Source organism: Somniosus microcephalus, chromosome 8 (genome assembly GCF_052327205.1).
Source record: "Somniosus microcephalus isolate GS21.2 chromosome 8, FLI_Smic_1.0, whole genome shotgun sequence".
NCBI lineage: Eukaryota > Metazoa > Chordata > Chondrichthyes > Squaliformes > Somniosidae > Somniosus > Somniosus microcephalus.
Genome location: NC_140994.1, coordinates 210570089 through 210591993, shown reverse-complemented (window position 1 = coordinate 210591993; position 21905 = coordinate 210570089).

Here is a 21905-nt window from a genome sequence, read left to right as displayed (position 1 = left end):
GTCGTCCTCCACGAGGGGACCGCCTACCGCGCCTTTTGGACGTCGGACGGTGTGAGGTGCCATGCCTGCAGGGAGGTGGGGCACATCAGGAGGAACTGCCCTGCCTCCAAGGCCGCCGGATCATCTCGTGCGGCCGAGGCTGGCGCCGCCGCCGCCGCCCTTCCCCCCGGATCTGCCCGCGCGTCAAGTACGTCTGATGCGCGGTTGACGTCGGGGGCCGATGCCACCAAGGCCTCCGGCGGGGGGGAGGAAGCGTGTCCGGCCGGAAAGAAGGCGCGGGGAAAAAAGAAGCACCTTAGGGCAGGTCCCCCCGTGGATGGTGAGCCCTTGCCCCTTGAGCCCCTTACACCCGCGCTCCTCGCGGAGTTGATCAGGGCAGATGTGAGCGGGAGGGGCCCCGTGCCCGAACCTGTGGCCGCAACCGCCACAGCGGTAATGCCAATACCTGCGGCCGGGCTCGGGCCCGAGGAACCCGACAAACCTGCTCCGCCGGAGGGAGTCGAGGAGGAGGCCTTTGCAGACATGGAGGTCTCCCTCGCTCCCTCCGTGCTAAAAAGAAGGCGCGACCCCCTGGATGAGGAGGAGGACCGGGAGGAGGAAGGTCCCTCCGAGCAGGGGGAGTCGTCGCCCGCCGCGGGTACTGCGCCCCCCCGCCCCCCCAGCGCTGTCGTCATCACCAGCGATCGGCAGGTGTCGCCTGTCCCTCGGGAGGCTGAGGCAGATGTGTCTGTCCAGCACATGCCTCCCGGGGATGGGGATGAGACCCTGCCCGTGGGGGGGGTTGCGGAACAACCCGCGGCAGTAATTGAAGTTGACCTTTTATCGGTGTCGTTACCCCTCGCCGGGTCGGGCAGCCTGGGGGCTGGGTTGGGCGAGCTCGAGGATAATGAGCTCGCCCAATGCGACCCGGACATCTCCCAGGGGATGCTCGTCCTGGTAGAGCTTTTAATTCAAAACCCCCCGTCCGCTGGGTCGGAGGTTGGTGGCGGGGAGGAGGATGGCCCCCTGGCTGCGTCTCTGGTGCCGGACGTACTGGAGGAGCTGGAAATTGTTCTCTCCCCGGTTTCTCCGGTCGTTCCGGCGTCTGAGGCAGAGGGGAGCTCTGAACCGCCGCCGTCTTCTGGCCCGGCACCCCTAGAGGAGCCCAGGGAGAAATCCTCTGCCGCCGATCCTGGGGGTGGGATCCGGGCGGAGGCGGGGCTGGCTGGCGCGGCCGAGTCGTTCGCTTCGCACTGTGCGGCGGACGGGTCGGCCGCTGGTGACGACCCCTTGGAGGAGGATGGGGACTCGGTGATGGGCACGGAGGACGATTCGGACTCCAGCGCCGACGTGGCGATGGATGACCTCGTGCCCCTTGCCGAGTCTCCCCTCATTTCCGTAAGGGAACTCCGGGATTTTATGGCCACGTGCCTGGGTCAGCGCAATAAGGTCCGGCTGGCCCTCGACAGGTGGTCGGAGCTGGCGCTGCTCATCGATTCCGTCCGCGCCGCCGTTAAGATCTTGGGCGCGGACGAGGGTGTGAACCCGCTCGAGCTGCGTCGGCTCACAACGTTTCTCACTGGGCTGCTGAGGAAGTGGCGGCGGACCAGCGGCTGCGCTTCCTCGCCCCGTTAGGTGTAGGTAGAGGTTGCACTATGCTTCTGACATGAAGATAACCATAGCCAGCCTCAACATCAACGGCAGCAGGGAGGCGCGCCGCAGATTCAATAACTTCTCGGTCCTTCGGGACGGGAAGTATGCGGTGTGCTTCCTGCAAGAAACCCACACCGTTCCGGGAGACGAAGCCACGTGGCTCCTGGAGTGGCAAGGAGGGGTCAGCATGAGTCACCTCTCCAACAATTCCAGCGGGGTGGCTATCTTGCTGGCCCCGCATTTTCAGCCGGAGATCTTCGGGGTCAAGGAGCACGTGCCGGGCCGCTTGCTCCATGTCACTGTTCGCCTGGGGGCGTGCCGCTCCATCTAGTGAATGTGTACGCCCCTAAGACCAGTGCGCAGCAAGTGCGCTTCTTCGAAGAAGTGTCCGCTCTCTTGGGCTCCTTCGACTTGGTGGACGTCTGGCGAAATCTCCACCCCGACTCCAGCGCCTTCACTAGCGTGAGGTCTGGGGGAGGAAGGTCCAGAATCGACCGCCTCTACATTTCCCGGGCGTTCGTCTCCTGCGTTCCGGCAGCTTCCATGCGGCCGGTGCCGTGCACGGACCACCACCTGGTGTGGGCGGAGCTCGCTCCGCTGCGCGCGCGGGGGGGGTCCGTGTACTGGCATTTTAACAACCTGCTGCTGGAGGACGCACGGTTCCGGGATTCGTTTCGTCGATTCTGGGCCGACTGGAGAAGGAAGCAGGGGGGCTTCCCCTCCTTGAGGCTATGGTGGGATGTGGGCAAGGCTCACATCCGTCTCTTCTGTCAGGAGTACGCGAAGGGGTCGACCAAGAGGCGGGAGGCCCGGGTCGGGCGGTTGGAGAAGGAGGTGCTCGACCTGGAGTCCCGTCTCGGTCAGGTCGTCGAGGACCCGGCCCTGCGGAAGGTGTACGAAGAGAAGAAGGGCGCGCTGAAGGACCTGCAGCTCATCGGGTCCCGAGGCGCGTACGTGAGGTCGCGGATCCAGCTCCTGCGGGACCTGGACCGCGGCTCCCCCTTCTTCTACTCGCTGGAAAAAAGACGGGGGGTCCGTAAGCAGCTCTTGGGGCTGCTGGCCGACGACGGATCTCTGGTCTCGGATCCGGAGGGAATCAGCGCGGAGACCCGCGCCTATTACGGGGCTCTGTTCTCTCCGGATCCGTCCAGCGAGGATGCGCGCAGAGTTTTGTGGGAGGACCTGACGAAGGTTGGCCCGGAGGGCGCCGAAAAATTGGACGCTCCGCTAAGTCTGGCGGAGCTGACCGGCGCCCTCCGCCAGCTCTCTAGGGGAAAGTCCCCGGGGCTGGACGGGCTGACCGTGGAGTTCCACAGGGCGTTCTGGGACGTCTTGGGGGGCGACTACGCGCGGGTCCTGGGGGAAAGTTTGGCGACCGGGGAGATGCCCCTCTCTTGGCGCAGGGCGGTCATTGTCCTGCTGCCTAAGAAGGGCGATCTCCGCCTCCTTAAGAACTGGCGCCCGGTCTCCCTCCTCAGCACGGACTATAAAATCTTTGCCAGGGCCATGTCTGCTCGCCTTGGCACCGTGCTGGCCCACATGATCCACCCCGACCAGTCCTACACGGTCCCGGGCCGGACCATCCACGATAACATCCATCTGGTCCGGGACCTGGTCCACCACTCCCAGAGGGCTGGTCTGTCGGTCGCCTTCCTTTCCCTGGATCAGGAGAAGGCGTTCGACAGGGTGGATCACGAGTATCTCTTCGGGACTCTGCGCGCATTCGGGTTCGGGACGCATTTCGTCGCCCGGATCCGACTTCTGTACGCCGCCGCGGAGTGTCTGATTAAAGTTAACGGGTCCTTGACGGCGCCCCTTCGCTTCGGGAGGGGGGTGCGTCAGGGATGCCCCATGTCCGGTCAGTTATATGCCATTTGCGTGGAGCCTTTCCTGCGCCTCTTGCGGAAGAGGTTGACGGGACTGGCTCTGCAAGGGCCGGGCGTGGAGGTGGTCCTCTCGGCTTACGCCGATGACGTGCTCCTCACGGTCACGGATCCCGCTGACTTGCGGAGGATGCGGGAATGCCAGCAGATTTACTCGGACGCATCCTCCGCCAAGATCAACTGGGAGAAATGTTCCGGACTCCTGGTGGGTCAGTGGCGGGTGGACTCCCTGCCGGAGGAGTTCAGGCCTTTCGCCTGGAGCACCACGCACCTCCTCTATTTGGGAGTCTACCTTAGCCCTGCCGAGGACGCTTGGCCGGCGAACTGGCAAGAGCTGGAGGCCAAAGTCACCGCTCGCCTAGGACGCTGGACAGGACTGCTCCGAGTGTTGTCCTACAGGGGTCGAGCGCTGGTCATAAACCAGCTGGTGGCCGCCATGTTGTGGTACCGGTTGGTCACTTTGATCCCTCCCCCTGCGTTTGTCGCCAAGATTCAGAAGAAGCTCATCGACTTCTTCTGGGACAAAAGGAAGCACTGGGTCTCTGCCGCGGTTCTGTGTCTCCCGCTTAGGGAGGGCGGTCAGGCGCTGGTGTGCCTTCGCACCCAGGCTGCGACTTTCCGTCTTCAGACGCTGCAGAGATACCTGTACGTCGAGAATCCTCCGAGATGGTGTGCGCTGGCGACGTTTTTCTTCCGCCAGCTGCATGGCCTCAATTACGACACGCAGCTCCTGTTTGCGAAAGTGGGCAGCAGGCGTGCCGGCCTGCGGGAGCTGCCTGTCTTCTACCAGGAACTACTATGGGTTTGGAACTACGTCGCTTCCAGGCGGAGCTCTCCCCCGTCAGGAGCGGCGGCTCTCCTTCGGGAGCCGCTGCTCAGGAATCCGCACCTCCATGAACACGGGTTCGGGCGGCTGGCGGAGGGTAGGGCTGTGGCTGGCAAGGTGACCAGAGTCGGGGACCTGCTCGATGGCGGAGGAGCGGGCTGGATGGCGCCGGAGGAGCTGGCGCGGCGCCTGTCCTGGGCCAACGTCCAGCTCGCGGTCGAAACCATCGAATCGGTAAAAGCGGCACTGGGCCCCGACTCCACTAGGTGTATCGAGGCGGCTCAAGCACGTGGGGCGATCCCGTCCGAGCTTACCCCCGTTCGGACGGTATTCCTCATCGGCGCCCGGCCCCGAAACTCCCCTCGGGAACCGGCGCCTCACAACTTGAGCCGTCTCGAGGAAATACCCTCCGTGCCTTTTCATTCCGCGCGGAGGGGTTTCCTGTACGGGCTGCTCCTGCACACTCTCCACTTTGCCATCTTCGTCTACCGTCCGGACACGCCTTGGCGTGGCGTTTTGCCGACCGGCGGTAGCGGAGGTCCCCAATGGAGGGCTCTCTATGCGGGAGTCCTCCCTTGTTCCATCGGGGACTTGGCCTGGAGGGTGTTGCATGGAGCGGTCCCGTGCAATAAGGTTTTAAGTAGGTTCACGGACTCCCAGGCCGCCTGCATTTTTTGCGGCCTGGAGGAGTCCGTGTTTCACGTTTATATGGATTGTGAAAGGTTGCAGCCCCTCTTTCACTACTTGAAGGGGCTGCTCCTCGATTTTTGGTTGCACTTCAGTCCCACGCTCTTGATCTACGGTCACCCGGTGCGGAGGGGAGCGGACAGGTTGGAGGACCTCCTTGTGGGCCTGCTCCTGGGCCTGGCTAAAAGAGCCATCAATTGGTCCAGGCAGCGGGCGGTCGAGGGGGTCGTCCAGCCGGATTGCCTGCATCTCTTCCGCGGCCATGTTCGCGCCCGGGTGGCCCTGGAGATGGAGCACGCGGTGTCCGCCGGTGCGCTTGAGTATTTCCGCGACCGGTGGGTGCCGCGGGGACTGGAGTGCATCATCAACACGGAAAACCAAATTTTAATTTGATTTGTTAAGCTTTAGTTGAACTTTTGTTTATTTACAGTCGAATTGGGTTTTTTTGGGTCCAAATAAAAGAGTACCCTCTGTTCAGCTGCAAGCACGAGCAGAGGGAGCAGCCAGACTTTGGAGAGTGGATTAAAGTGGTGGTCCCCTGACCAGGAAGAGGAGGAGAACGTTGGACCACCACCACCAACTCCACATCAACTGAGGTGCCTGGAGAGAGAGGACAGAGGAGGAGAAGGAGAAAGGAGGCCTACATCAACATCAACCAGGGGAGAGGCCTTTCTATCACTGCCTCCCCAATTTGGCCTCCACTTCAGGAGAGGGAGAGAGGGGAGAGAAACCAACTGCTTGAAAGGAGGGAAGAAAACTTCATCCGGAACATCTACAGGTGGGTGTTATTTGGGGCACTCTCCCAAGACTTTGTATTTTAGGTGGGGGGTGAAAAGAAGAAGCAAGGCCGGATCATCAAGGGGTGTAGTGTGTGTGTGTGCTCTTGTTAAAAGCTAGGCCACACACACCACTAATTAGCATCCCTTCTATTGCCTGCCCTGGGAGAGCTTGGAGCTGCCCAAGGTGAAGTCCTTAATTTAATTTAATTACATCGTTAAGACCTGTTGCAGGACTAAGCCTGGGCTTCTCCAGCTTTTCCAGGTGAAGACGTCTTCTCCCCCTGCCAGAAGACCACCATCACCAAAGACTTTTTCCATCGGAGAGTGCAACCCTGCCTACACCCACCCACCATCCTGAGTGGCAACACTGCCCTTTGCGGCCTCCCTCCTTCCCACCCCCCCACCTCTCTCTCTCTCTTTGTCTCTCTCTGCCTGTCTTTCTAAGGCACCTTAGTTTCATCTATTTTATTAATTGCCAATTGAGCAGAGGGGCGAGGGCTCCTCTCCCAATTTAAATCAATAAGGAGAGAGGTGTGTCCTCATTTTAATCAGCTCCCTCTGCTCAATAGAGGACAAAAAAATATATATATACACCGAGGCCATTAACACCTTCAGGCCTGTGACTTGGGGTGAGTGTAGCCCTTAAAAAAAGCACCCCAGAATGGCGACTGCATCTTCGCCGGTGGCGGGGCCAGCCGGGACCTATGCGAGAGTGGTAGCCACAGCCACAGCTGCTCCCGCTGTTCCTGCTGCCCCGTCACCTTTTCGATTAATAACAAAAAAGCTTGGGGTGAAGAGCTACACTCACCCCACTATGACCATCGAGGCCTGCGTCAAGGCCATGGCTGGGGTTGTCGGCCCCTCAGCCATCGTCGCGGCCTCGAAAATGTATGGGAAGGCTGTGTTCTTCCTGGGGTCGGAGCGGGCGGTGTCCCTGGCTGTCGCCAAGGGGCTCACCGTGGGCGGGACCTTCCTGCCGGTGGATCCTCTCGAGGCCACCGCGCAGAGGATCATTATTTCCAACGTCCCGCCCTATGTTCCTGGTGAGCTCCTCCTACCCCATTTGCGACAACTTGGGGAGGTGAGGTCGGGGATCACGCCCATCCCGCTCGGCTTCCGGGAGGCCAGCCTTCGCCACGTCTTCTCCTTCCGGCGCCAGCTGTTTATCCAGCTGGCGCGGGAGGAGGACACTGAAGGGGCGTTCGTCGTCCTCCACGAGGGGACCGCCTACCGCGCCTTTTGGACGTCGGACGGTGTGAGGTGCCATGCCTGCAGGGAGGTGGGGCACATCAGGAGGAACTGCCCTGCCTCCAAGGCCGCCGGATCATCTCGTGCGGCCGAGGCTGGCGCCGCCGCCGCCGCCCTTCCCCCCGGATCTGCCCGCGCGTCAAGTACGTCTGATGCGCGGTTGACGTCGGGGGCCGATGCCACCAAGGCCTCCGGCGGGGGGGAGGGAGCGTGTCCGGCCGGAAAGAAGGCGCGGGGAAAAAAGAAGCACCTTAGGGCAGGTCCCCCCGTGGATGGTGAGCCCTTGCCCCTTGAGCCCCTTACACCCGCGCTCCTCGCGGAGTTGATCAGGGCAGATGTGAGCGGGAGGGGCCCCGTGCCCGAGCCTGTGGCCGCAACCGCCACAGCGGTAATGCCAATACCTGCGGCCGGGCTCGGGCCCGAGGAACCCGACAAACCTGCTCCGCCGGAGGGAGTCGAGGAGGAGGCCTTTGCAGACATGGAGGTCTCCCTCGCTCCCTCCGTGCTAAAAAGAAGGCGCGACCCCCTGGATGAGGAGGAGGACCGGGAGGAGGAAGGTCCCTCCGAGCAGGGGGAGTCGTCGCCCGCCGCGGGTACTGCGCCCCCCCGCCCCCCCAGCGCTGTCGTCATCACCAGCGATCGGCAGGGGTCGCCTGTCCCTCGGGAGGCTGAGGCAGATGTGTCTGTCCAGCACATGCCTCCCGGGGATGGGGATGAGACCCTGCCCGTGGGGGGGGTTGCGGAACAACCCGCGGCAGTAATTGAAGTTGACCTTTTATCGGTGTCGTTACCCCTCGCCGGGTCGGGCAGCCTGGGGGCTGGGTTGGGCGAGCTCGAGGATAATGAGCTCGCCCAATGCGACCCGGACGTCTCCCAGGGGATGCTCGTCCTGGTAGAGCTTTTAATTCAAAACCCCCCGTCCGCTGGGTCGGAGGTTGGTGGCGGGGAGGAGGATGGCCCCCTGGCTGCGTCTCTGGTGCCGGACGTACTGGAGGAGCTGGAAATTGTTCTCTCCCCGGTTTCTCCGGTCGTTCCGGCGTCTGAGGCAGAGGGGAGCTCTGAACCGCCGCCGTCTTCTGGCCCGGCACCCCTAGAGGAGCCCAGGGAGAAATCCTCTGCCGCCGATCCTGGGGGTGGGATCCGGGCGGAGGCGGGGCTGGCTGGCGCGGCTGAGTCGTTCGCTTCGCACTGCGCGGCGGACGGGTCGGCCGCTGGTGACGACCCCTTGGAGGAGGATGGGGACTCGGTGATGGGCACGGAGGACGATTCGGACTCCAGCGCCGACGTGGCGATGGATGACCTCGTGCCCCTTGCCGAGTCTCCCCTCATTTCCGTAAGGGAACTCCGGGATTTTATGGCCACGTGCCTGGGTCAGCGCAATAAGGTCCGGCTGGCCCTCGACAGGTGGTCGGAGCTGGCGCTGCTCATCGATTCCGTCCGCGCCGCCGTTAAGATCTTGGGCGCGGACGAGGGTGTGAACCCGCTCGAGCTGCGTCGGCTCACAACGTTTCTCACTGGGCTGCTGAGGAAGTGGCGGCGGACCAGCGGCTGCGCTTCCTCGCCCCGTTAGGTGTAGGTAGAGGTTGCACTATGCTTCTGACATGAAGATAACCATAGCCAGCCTCAACATCAACGGCAGCAGGGAGGCGCGCCGCAGATTCAATAACTTCTCGGTCCTTCGGGACGGGAAGTATGCGGTGTGCTTCCTGCAAGAAACCCACACCGTTCCGGGAGACGAAGCCACGTGGCTCCTGGAGTGGCAAGGAGGGGTCAGCATGAGTCACCTCTCCAACAATTCCAGCGGGGTGGCTATCTTGCTGGCCCCGCATTTTCAGCCGGAGATCTTCGGGGTCAAGGAGCACGTGCCGGGCCGCTTGCTCCATGTCACTGTTCGCCTGGGGGCGTGCCGCTCCATCTAGTGAATGTGTACGCCCCTAAGACCAGTGCGCAGCAAGTGCGCTTCTTCGAAGAAGTGTCCGCTCTCTTGGGCTCCTTCGACTTGGTGGACGTCTGGCGAAATCTCCACCCCGACTCCAGCGCCTTCACTAGCGTGAGGTCTGGGGGAGGAAGGTCCAGAATCGACCGCCTCTACATTTCCCGGGCGTTCGTCTCCTGCGTTCCGGCAGCTTCCATGCGGCCGGTGCCGTGCACGGACCACCACCTGGTGTGGGCGGAGCTCGCTCCGCTGCGCGCGCGCGGGGGGGGTCCGTGTACTGGCATTTTAACAACCTGCTGCTGGAGGACGCACGGTTCCGGGATTCGTTTCGTCGATTCTGGGCCGACTGGAGAAGGAAGCAGGGGGGCTTCCCCTCCTTGAGGCTATGGTGGGATGTGGGCAAGGCTCACATCCGTCTCTTCTGTCAGGAGTACGCGAAGGGGTCGACCAAGAGGCGGGAGGCCCGGGTCGGGCGGTTGGAGAAGGAGGTGCTCGACCTGGAGTCCCGTCTCGGTCAGGTCGTCGAGGACCCGGCCCTGCGGAAGGTGTACGAAGAGAAGAAGGGCGCGCTGAAGGACCTGCAGCTCGTCGGGTCCCGAGGCGCGTACGTGAGGTCGCGGATCCAGCTCCTGCGGGACCTGGACCGCGGCTCCCCCTTCTTCTACTCGCTGGAAAAAAGACGGGGGGTCCGTAAGCAGCTCTTGGGGCTGCTGGCCGACGACGGATCTCTGGTCTCGGATCCGGAGGGAATCAGCGCGGAGACCCGCGCCTATTACGGGGCTCTGTTCTCTCCAGATCCGTCCAGCGAGGATGCGCGCAGAGTTTTGTGGGAGGACCTGACGAAGGTTGGCCCGGAGGGTGCCGAAAAATTGGACGCTCCGCTAAGTCTGGCGGAGCTGACCGGCGCCCTCCGCCAGCTCTCTAGGGGAAAGTCCCCGGGGCTGGACGGGCTGACCGTGGAGTTCCACAGGGCGTTCTGGGACGTCTTGGGGGGCGACTACGCGCGGGTCCTGGGGGAAAGTTTGGCGACCGGGGAGATGCCCCTCTCTTGGCGCAGGGCGGTCATTGTCCTGCTGCCTAAGAAGGGCGATCTCCGCCTCCTTAAGAACTGGCGCCCGGTCTCCCTCCTCAGCACGGACTATAAAATCTTTGCCAGGGCCATGTCTGCTCGCCTTGGCACCGTGCTGGCCCACATGATCCACCCCGACCAGTCCTACACGGTCCCGGGCCGGACCATCCACAATAACATCCATCTGGTCCGGGACCTGGTCCACCACTCCCAGAGGGCTGGTCTGTCGGTCGCCTTCCTTTCCCTGGATCAGGAGAAGGCGTTCGACAGGGTGGATCACGAGTATCTCTTCGGGACTCTGCGCGCATTCGGGTTCGGGACGCATTTCGTCGCCCGGATCCGACTTCTGTACGCCGCCGCGGAGTGTCTGATTAAAGTTAACGGGTCCTTGACGGCGCCCCTTCGCTTCGGGAGGGTGGTGCGTCAGGGATGCCCCATGTCCGGTCAGTTATATGCCATTTGCGTGGAGCCTTTCCTGCGCCTCTTGCGGAAGAGGTTGACGGGACTGGCTCTGCAAGGGCCGGGCGTGGAGGTGGTCCTCTCGGCTTACGCCGATGACGTGCTCCTCACGGTCACGGATCCCGCTGACTTGCGGAGGATGCGGGAATGCCAGCAGATTTACTCGGACGCATCCTCCGCCAAGATCAACTGGGAGAAATGTTCCGGACTCCTGGTGGGTCAGTGGCGGGTGGACTCCCTGCCGGAGGAGTTCAGGCCTTTCGCCTGGAGCACCACGCACCTCCTCTATTTGGGAGTCTACCTTAGCCCTGCCGAGGACGCTTGGCCGGCGAACTGGCAAGAGCTGGAGGCCAAAGTCACCGCTCGCCTAGGACGCTGGACAGGACTGCTCCGAGTGTTGTCCTACAGGGGTCGAGCGCTGGTCATAAACCAGCTGGTGGCCGCCATGTTGTGGTACCGGTTGGTCACTTTGACCCCTCCCCCTGCGTTTGTCGCCAAGATTCAGAAGAAGCTCATCGACTTCTTCTGGGACAAAAGGAAGCACTGGGTCTCTGCCGCGGTTCTGTGTCTCCCGCTTAGGGAGGGCGGTCAGGCGCTGGTGTGCCTTCGCACCCAGGCTGCGACTTTCCGTCTTCAGACACTGCAGAGATACCTGTACGTCGAGAATCCTCCGAGATGGTGTGCGCTGGCGACGTTTTTCTTCCGCCAGCTGCATGGCCTCAATTACGACACGCAGCTCCTGTTTGCGAAAGTGGGCAGCAGGCGTGCCGGCCTGCGGGAGCTGCCTGTCTTCTACCAGGAACTACTATGGGTTTGGAACTACGTCGCTTCCAGGCGGAGCTCTCCCCCGTCAGGAGCGGCGGCTCTCCTTCGGGAGCCGCTGCTCAGGAATCCGCACCTCCACGAACATGGGTTCGGGCGGCTGGCGGAGGGTAGGGCTGTGGCTGGCAAGGTGACCAGAGTCGGGGACCTGCTCGATGGCGGAGGAGCGGGCTGGATGGCGCCGGAGGAGCTGGCGCGGCGCCTGTCCTGGGCCAACGTCCGGCTCGCGGTCGAAACCATCGAATCGGTAAAAGCGGCACTGGGCCCCGACTCCACTAGGTGTATCGAGGCGGCTCAAGCACGTGGGGCGATCCCGTCCGAGCTTACCCCCGTTCGGACGGAATTCCTCATCGGCGCCCGGCCCCGAAACTCCCCTCGGGAACCGGCGCCTCACAACTTGAGCCGTCTCGAGGAAATACCCTCCGTGCCTTTTCATTCCGCGCGGAGGGGTTTCCTGTACGGGCTGCTCCTGCACACTCTCCACTTTGCCATCTTCGTCTACCGTCCGGACACGCCTTGGCGTGGCGTTTTGCCGACCGGCGGTAGCGGAGGTCCCCAATGGAGGGCTCTCTATGCAGGAGTCCTCCCTTGTTCCATCGGGGACTTGGCCTGGAGGGTGTTGCACGGAGCGGTCCCGTGCAATAAGGTTTTAAGTAGGTTCACGGACTCCCAGGCCGCCTGCATTTTTTGCGGCCTGGAGGAGTCCGTGTTTCACGTTTATATGGATTGTGAGAGGTTGCAGCCCCTCTTTCACTACTTGAAGGGGCTGCTCCTCGATTTTTGGTTGCACTTCAGTCCCACGCTCTTGATCTACGGTCACCTGGTGCGGAGGGGAGCGGACAGGTTGGAGGACCTCCTTGTGGGCCTGCTCCTGGGCCTGGCTAAAAGAGCCATCAATTGGTCCAGGCAGCGGGCGGTCGAGGGGGTCATCCAGCCGGATTGCCTGCATCTCTTCCGCGGCCATGTTCGCGCCCGGGTGGCCCTGGAGATGGAGCACGCGGTGTCCGCCGGTGCGCTTGAGTATTTCCGCGACCGGTGGGCGCCGCGGGGACTGGAGTGCATCATCAACACGGAAAACCAAATTTTAATTTGATTTGTTAAGCTTTAGTTGAACTTTTGTTTATTTACAGTCGAATTGGGTTTTTTTGGGTCCAAATAAAAGAGTACCCTCTGTTCAGCTGCAAGCACGAGCAGAGGGAGCAGCCAGACTTTGGAGAGTGGATTAAAGTGGTGGTCCCCTGACCAGGAAGAGGAGGAGAACGTTGGACCACCACCACCACCAACTCCACCATCATTACATCAACTGAGGTGCCTGGAGAGAGAGGACAGAGGAGGAGAAGGAGAAAGGAGGCCTACATCAACATCAACCAGGGGAGAGGCCTTTTCTATCACTGCCTCCCCAAATTGGCCTCCACTTCAGGAGAGGGAGAGAGGGGAGAGAAACCAACTGCTTGAAAGGAGGGAAGAAAACTTCATCCGGAACATCTACAGGTGGGTGTTATTTGGGGCACTCTCCCAAGACTTTGTATTTTAGGTGGGGGGAGAAAAGAAGAAGCAAGGCCGGATCATCAAGGGGTGTAGTGTGTGTGTGTGTGGCTCTTGTTAAAAGCTTGGCCACACACACCACTAATTAGCATCCCTTCTATTGCCTGCCCTGGGAGAGCTTGGAGCTGCCCAAGGTGAAGTCCTTAATTTAATTTAATTACATCGTTAAGACCTGTTGCAGGACTGAGCCTGGGCTTCTCCAGCTTTTCCAGGTGAAGACGTCTTCTCCCCCTGCCAGAAGACCACCACCACCAAAGACTTTTTCCATCGGAGAGTGCAACCCTGCCTACACCCACCCACCATCCTGAGTGGCAACACTGCCCTTTGCGGCCTCCCTCCTTCCCACACCCCCACCTCTCTCTCTCTCTTTGTCTCTCTCTGCCTGTCTTTCTAAGGCACCTTAGTTTCATCTATTTTATTAATTGCCAATTGAGCAGAGGGGAGAGGGCCCCTCTCCCAATTTAAATCAATAAGGAGAGAGGTGTGTCCTCATTTTAATCAGCTCCCTCTGCTCAATAGAGGACAAAAAAATATATATATACACCGAGGCCATTAACACCTTCAGGCCTGTGACTTGGGGTGAGTGTAGCCCTTAAAAAAAGCACCCCAGAATGGCGACTGCGTCTTCGCCGGTGGCGGGGCCAGCCGGGACCTATGCGAGAGTGGTAGCCACAGCCACAGCTGCTCCCGCTGTTCCTGCTGCCCCGTCACCTTTTCGATTAATAACAAAAAAGCTTGGGGTGAAGAGCTACACTCACCCCACTATGACCATCGAGGCCTGCGTCAAGGCCATGGCTGGGGTTGTCGGCCCCTCAGCCATCGTTGCGGCCTCAAAAATGTATGGGAAGGCTGTGTTCTTCCTGGGGTTGGAGCGGGCGGTGTCCCTGGCTGTCGCCAAGGGGCTCACCGTGGGCGGGACCTTCCTGCCGGTGGATCCTCTCGAGGCCACCGCGCAGAGGATCATTATTTCCAACGTCCCGCCCTATGTTCCTGGTGAGCTCCTCCTTCCCCATTTGCGACAACTTGGGGAGGTGAGGTCGGGGATCACACCCATCCCGCTCGGCTTCCGGGAGGCCAGCCTTCGCCACGTCTTCTCCTTCCGGCGCCAGCTGTTTATCCAGCTGGCACGGGAGGAGGACACTGACGGGGCATACGTCGTCCTCCACGAGGGGACCGCCTACCGCGCCTTTTGGACGTCGGACGGTGTGAGGTGCCATGCCTGCAGGGAGGTGGGGCACATCAGGAGGAACTGCCCTGCCTCCAAGGCCGCCGGATCATCTCGTGCGGCCGAGGCTGGCGCCGCCGCCGCCGCCCTTCCCCCCGGATCTGCCCGCGCGTCAAGTACGTCTGATGCGCGGTTGACGTCGGGGGCCGATGCCACCAAGGCCTCCGGCGGGGGGGAGGGAGCGTGTCCGGCCGGAAAGAAGGCGCGGGGAAAAAAGAAGCACCTTAGGGCGGGTCCCCCCGTGGATGGCGAGCCCTTGCCCCTTGAGCCCCTTACACCCGCGCTCCTCGCGGAGTTGATCAGGGCAGATGTGAGCGGGAGGGGCCTCGTGCCCGAGCCTGTGGCCGCAACCGCCGCAGCGGTAATGCCAATACCTGCGGCCGGGCTCGGGCCCGAGGAACCCGACAAACCTGCTCCGCCGGAGGGAGTCGAGGAGGAGGCCTTTGCAGACATGGAGGTCTCCCTCGCTCCCTCCGTGTTAAAAAGAAGGCGCGACCCCCTGGATGAGGAGGAGGACGGGGAGGAGGAAGGTCCCTCCGAGCAGGGGGAGTCGTCGCCCGCCGCGGGTACTGCGCCCCCCCCCCCCCAGCGCTGTCGTCATCACCAGCGATCGGCAGGGGTCGCCTGTCCCTCGGGAGGCTGAGGCAGATGTGTCTGTCCAGCATGTGCCTCCCGGGGATGGGGATGAGACCCTGCCCGTGGGGGGGGTTGTGGAACAACCCGCGGCAGTGATTGAAATTGACCTTTTATCGGTGTCGTTACCCCTCGCCGGGTCGGGCAGCCTGGGGGCTGGGTCGGGCGAGCTCGAGGATAATGAGCTCGCCCAATGCGACCCGGACGTCTCCCAGGGGATGCTCGTCCTGGTAGAGCTTTTAATTCAAAACCCCCCGTCCGCTGGGTCGGAGGTTGGTGGCGGGGAGGAGGTTGGCCCCCTGGCTGCGTCTCTGGTGCCGGACGTACTGGAGGAGCTGGAAATTGTTCTCTCCCCGGTTTCTCCGGTCGTTCCGGCGTCTGAGGCGGAGGGGAGCTCTGAACCGCCGCCGTCTTCTGGCCCGGCACCCCTAGAGGAGCCCAGGGAGAAATCCTCTGCCGCCGATCCTGGGGGTGGGATCCGGGCGGAGGCGGGGCTGGCTGGCGCGGCCGAGTCGTTCGCTTCGCACTGCGCGGCGGACGGGTCAGCCGCTGGTGACGACCCCCTGGAGCAGGATGGGGACTCGGTGATGGGCACGGAGGACGATTCGGACTCCAGCGTCGACGTGGCGATGGATGACCTCGTGCCCCTTGCCGAGTCTCCCCTCATTTCCGTAAGGGAACTCCGGGATTTTATGGCCACGTGCCTGGGTCAGCGCAATAAGGTCCGGCTGGCCCTCGACAGGTGGTCGGAGCTGGCGCTGCTCATCGATTCCGTCTGCGCCGCCGTTAAGATCATGGGCGCGGACGAGGGTGTGAACCCGCTCGAGCTGCGTCGGCTCACAACGTTTCTCACTGGGCTGCTGAGGAAGTGGCGGCTGACCAGCGGCTGCGCTTCCTCCCCCCGTTAGGTGTAGGTAGAGGTTGCACTATGCTTCTGACATGAAGATAACCATAGCCAGCCTCAACATCAACGGCAGCAGGGAGGCGCGCCGCAGATTCAATAACTTCTCGGTCCTTCGGGACGGGAAGTATGCGGTGTGCTTCCTGCAAGAAACCCACACCGTTCCGGGAGACGAAGCCACGTGGCTCCTGGAGTGGCAAGGAGGGGTCAGCATGAGTCACCTCTCCAACAATTCCAGCGGGGTGGCTATCTTGCTGGCCCCGCATTTTCAGCCGGAGATCTTGGGGGTCAAGGAGCACGTGCCGGGCCGCTTGCTCCAGGTCACTGTTCGCCTGGGGGGCATGCCGCTCCATCTAGTGAACGTGTACGCCCCTCAGACCGGTGCGCAGCAAGTGCGCTTCTTCGAAGAAGTGTCCGCTCTCTTGGGCTCCATCGACGTGGGCGAGTGCGTCATCCTCGGGGGGGATTTTAACTGCACCCTCGAGGCGAGGGACCGTTCGGGTCCCCCGCGAAGCCCGGCGGCGATGGAGAAGTTGAGGGACCTGGTTGGGTCCTTCGACTTGGTGGACGTCTGGCGAAATCTCCACCCTGACTCCAGCGCCTTCACTAGCGTGAGGTCTGGGGGAGGAAGGTCCAGAATCGACCGCCTCTACATTACCCGGGCGTACGTCTCCTGCGTTCCGGCAGCTTCCATGCGGCCGGTGCCGTGCACGGACCACCACCTGGTGTGGGCGGAGCTCGCTCCGCTGCACGCGCGGGGGGGGTCCGTGTACTGGCATTTTAACAACCTGCTGCTGGAGGACGCACGGTTCCGGGATTCGTTTCGTCGATTCTGGGCCGACTGGAGAAGGAAGCAGGGGGGCTTCCCCTCCTTGAGGCTATGGTGGGATGTGGGCAAGGCTCACATCCGTCTCTTCTGTCAGGAGTACGCGAAGGGGTCGACCAAGAGGCGGGAGGCCCGGGTCGGGCGGTTGGAGAAGGAGGTGCTCGACCTGGAGTCCCGTCTCGGTCAGGTCGTCGAGGACCCGGCCCTGCGGAAGGTGTACGAAGAGAAGAAGGGCGCGCTGAAGGACCTGCAACTCGTCGGGTCCCGAGGCGCGTACGTGAGGTCGCGGATCCAGCTCCTGCGGGACCTGGACCGCGGCTCCCCCTTCTTCTACTCGCTGGAAAAAAGACGGGGGGTCCGTAAGCAGCTCTTGGGGCTGCTGGCCGACGACGGATCTCTGGTCTCGGATCCGGAGGGAATCAACGCGGAGACCCGCGCCTATTACGGGGCTCTGTTCTCTCCGGATCCGTCCAGCGAGGATGCGCGCAGAGTTTTGTGGGAGGACCTGACGAAGGTTGGCCCGGAGGGCGCCGAAAAATTGGACGCTCCGCTAAGTCTGGCGGAGCTGACCGGCGCCCTCCGCCAGCTCTCTAGGGGAAAGTCCCCGGTGCTGGACGGGCTGACCGTGGAGTTCCACAGGGCGTTCTGGGACGTCTTGGGGGGCGACTACGCGCGGGTCCTGGGGGAAAGTTTGGCGACCGGGGAGATGCCCCTCTCTTGGCGCAGGGCGGTCATTGTCCTGCTGCCTAAGAAGGGCAATCTCCGCCTCCTTAAGAACTGGCGCCCGGTCTCCCTCCTCAGCACGGACTATAAAATCTTTGCCAGGGCCATGTCTGCTCGCCTTGGCACCGTGCTGGCCCACATGATCCACCCCGACCAGTCCTACACGGTCCCGGGCCGGACCATCCACGATAACATCCATCTGGTCCGGGACCTGGTCCACCACTCCCAGAGGGCTGGTCAGTCGGTCGCCTTCCTTTCCCTGGATCAGGAGAAGGCGTTCGACAGGGTGGATCACGAGTATTTCTTCGGGACTCTGCGCGCATTCGGGTTCGGGACGCATTTCGTCGCCCGGATCCGACTTCTGTACGCCGCCGCGGAGTGTCTGATTAAAGTTAACGGGTCCTTGACGGCGCCCCTTCGCTTCGGGAGGGGGGTGCGTCAGGGATGCCCCATGTCCGGTCAGTTATATGCCATTTGCGTGGAGCCTTTCCTGCGCCTCTTGCGGAAGAGGTTGACGGGACTGGCTCTGCAAGGGCCGGGCGTGGAGGTGGTCCTCTCGGCTTACGCCGATGATGTGCTCCTCATGGTCACGGATCCCGCTGACTTGCGGAGGATGCGGGAATGCCAGCAGATTTACTCGGACGCATCCTCAGCCAAGATCAACTGGGAGAAATGTTCCGGACTCCTGGTGGGTCAGTGGCGGGTGGACTCCCTGCCGGAGGAGTTCAGGCCTTTCGCCTGGAGCACCACGCACCTCCTCTATTTGGGAGTCTACCTTAGCCCTGCCGAGGACGCTTGGCCGGCGAACTGGCAAGAGCTGGAGGCCAAAGTCACCGCTCGCCTAGGACGCTGGACAGGACTGCTCCGAGTGTTGTCCTACAGGGGTCGAGCGCATGTCATAAACCAGCTGGTGGCCGCCATGTTGTGGTACCGGTTGGTCACTTTGATCCCTCCCCCTGCGTTTGTCGCCAAGATTCAGAAGAAGCTCATCGACTTCTTCTGGGACAAAAGGAAGCACTGGGTCTCTGCCGCGGTTCTGTGTCTCCCGCTTAGGGCGGGCGGTCAGGCGCTGGTGTGCCTTCGCACCCAGGCTGCGACATTCCGTCTTCAGACGCTGCAGAGATACCTGTACGTCGAGAATCCTCCGAGATGGTGTGCGCTGGCAACGTTTTTCTTCCGCCAGCTGCATGGCCTCAATTACGACACGCAGCTCCTGTTTGCGAAAGTGGGCAGCAGGCGTGCCGGCCTGCGGGAGCTGCCTGTCTTCTACCAGGAACTACTATGGGTTTGGAACTACGTCGCTTCCAGGCGGAGCTCTCCCCCGTCAGGAGCGGCGGCTCTCCTTCGGGAGCCGCTGCTCAGGAATCCGCACCTCCACGAACACGGGTTCGGGCGGCTGGCGGAGGGTAGGGCTGTGGCTGGCAAGGTGACCAGAGTCGGGGACCTGCTCGATGGCGGAGGAGCGGGCTGGATGGCGCCGGAGGAGCTGGCGCGGCGCCTGTCCTGGGCCAACGTCTGGCTCGCGGTCGAAACCATCGAATCGATAAAAGCGGCACTGGGCCCCGACTCCACTAGGTGTATCGAGGCGGCTCAAGCACGTGGGGCGATCCCGTCCGAGCTTACCCCCGTTCGGACGGAATTCCTCATCGGCGCCCGGCCCCGAAACTCCCCTCGGGAACCGGCGCCTCACAACTTGAGCCGTCTCGAGGAAATACCCTCCGTGCCTTTTCATTCCGCGCGGAGGGGTTTCCTGTACGGGCTGCTCCTGCACACTCTCCACTTTGCCATCTTCGTCTACCGTCCGGACACGCCTTGGCGTGGCGTTTTGCCGACCGGCAGTAGCGGAGGTCCCCAATGGAGGGCTCTCTATGCGGGAGTCCTCCCTTGTTCCATCGGGGACTTGGCCTGGAGGGTGTTGCACGGAGCGGTCCCGTGCAATAAGGTTTTAAGTAGGTTCACGGACTCCCAGGCCGCCTGCATTTTTTGCGGCCTGGAGGAGTCCGTGTTTCACGTTTATATGGATTGTGAGAGGTTGCAGCCCCTCTTTCACTACTTGAAGGGGCTGCTCCTCGATTTTTGGTTGCACTTCAGTCCCACGCTCTTGATCTACGGTCACCCGGTGCGGAGGGGAGCGGACAGGTTGGAGGACCTCCTTGTGGGCCTGCTCCTGGGCCTGGCTAAAAGAGCCATCAATTGGTCCAGGCAGCGGGCGGTCGAGGGGGTCGTCCAGCCGAATTGCCTGCATCTCTTCCGCGGCCATGTTCGCGCCCGGGTGGCCCTGGAGACGGAGCACGCGGTGTCCGCCGGTGTGCTTGAGTATTTCCGCAACCGATGGGTGCCGCGGGGACTGGAGTGCATCATCAACACAGAAAACCAAATTTTAATTTGATTTGTTAAGCTTTAGTTGAACTTTTGTTTATTTACAGTTGAATTGGTTTTTTTTTTGGGTCCAAATAAAAGAGTACCCTCTGTTCAGTAAATACCTGTTATTATTGTTCTCCTGCAGTCCGTGTATTATTTATACTCGGACACTACATTGGCGACGAACAGGTTCGAACTCACCTGCAGTACTGCATCACCTCACGGGGATCTTTCCCTGAGAAGAAGCTTTTGGAGGTCGAAGTCAGAACAACAGGCGTCGACCGCGGGCAACCGCCCAAGGATCCATCGGAGTTCGGAGAGTTGCAGGAGAGGCTGTGGAGAGCTGGGCTTGGCTCCCCAGTCAAGGTGTTCCAGCAAATCGTGCTGGTAGCAGGTAGTGCGCTGACCCTTCCGGACTGCGGTGGGCTCGAGCTCGATCGAGCGGCTCTGCAAAAGGGGCCATGCAGCGTCGTCGGGAGGAAAAGAGAGAGAGAGAGGGTGGAGCGCACAGGGCGCGGTCGGTGCTCAAGAACCGGGCAGCGTAGCGAAGATAAAACAAGGGGAAGGAAAAGTGAGACGCGCCGAAGCTGCGGGTCGCCGCCATTACCCTGCAGAACGCTAGGAGCAGTGTGGCAGCAAGGGGAAGAAGGAAAAGCACGGGAGGCACCATTTTATTCCATTGGGGAAGAAGGAAAAGCGCAGGAGGCGCCATTTTAATCCATTGGTGAAGAAGAAAAAGCACGGGAGGCGCCATTTTAAATCACCAAGATGCCGAAAAGTGGCAGTATCACTGCTTTCGACAACGAGGTAGAAGACTGGACCACGTATGTGGAAAGAATTGAAGTGTACTGCAAGGCAAATGAGGTGGCCGATGGAAAGAAGGCGTCGGTATTATTAAATTTGATGGGCGCGAGAACGTACGGCCTATTGTGGAATTTAATTACCCCAGCTAAACCAATGGAGAAAAGTTTTGAGGAGATTGTTAATATCTTACAGGAACACCTAAACCCTACACCGCTGCTGATAGCAGAAAGATTCAAGTTCCATAAAAGAAACCAGCACAAAGATGAGAGCAATGCTGACTATCTTACGGAACTACGCAAGTTATCGAAGCAGTGCCAGTTCGGAGCAGGACTGGCAGACACCTTATGGGATAAGTTTGTCTGCGGGATCCAGAGTGAAGGAACCCAGAAACGACTATTTTCGGAAAAGGACCTGACGCTAGAACAGGCTTTCAGCGTGGCAGTATCCTACGAAGCAGCAGCACGGGGAGCTGCGGAAATACAACAGAAACCACAGGAATACAGCGCTAACGAAATGGCGTATGGAGCAGAAAAGTGCTAGCGCTGCGGCAGAACAACCCATGATCAGAAGGACTGCTGGTTTAAGGACAAAGTATGCAGGCAATGTGGGAAAATGGGACACATAGCAAGAGTCTGCAGGTCGGGAAAGAAAACCAATACTACAAGAACTACTAAGGAAAAGTACAAGAAAGCAAAGAAATTGACAGACAGTAGCTCGGAAGATCAGGAGAGTGATAAGGACTCCGGGAGCAGGAGACGAAGTTGTCTAAAGTTACACAACGTGATCGCAAAGGAGGATCACCGAACCATTTGGGTCACCCTCATGATAGCAGGGTCCCCAGTAAAGATGGAATTGGACACAGGATCAGCCCTAACTGTCATGAATCGACGAGACTATGAGCGGCTATTCCCACACATACCCTTGAAGGACATGTCCATTGTATTGAAGACATACACGGGGCAAAAAGTCTACCCCAGAGGAAAAATAAGGGTGCCAGTTGAATACAACGGCAAGGAAACACAGAAACTGTATCTATATATACTACCAGATGGAGGACCACCATTATTGGGGCGTGAATGGATCCGAAAAATACAATTGGATTGGCATTCCATTCAGGCGCTAACTGTGACTGATAAAAAGGATGATGACGTCACACCTGGACGACTGTCAAAGATTCTAACTGACATGAAAGAGGTGTTCCAACAAGGACTTGGGACTCTAAAAGGAGTAACGGCAACGATAAGAATCGAAGATAACGCAAACCCAAATTTTTTTAAGGCCAGACCGGTACCTTACGCGATCCGCCCAGCCGTTGAAGCAGAGCTGGAGAGTCTGGAGCATTCGGGTGTGCTGTCCAAGGTGGGCTGGAGCGAGTGGGCCACACCCATCATTCCTGTAATGAAGAAATCATTGAGCAGCACGCCTGGGGAACCGAAGAAGGTTCGCATCTGTGGGGACTTCAAGGTAACTGTGAACCCAGTCCTGCTCACAGTACAATATCCACTTCCACGGATAGAAGATATTTTCGCCTCACTATCTGGAGGGA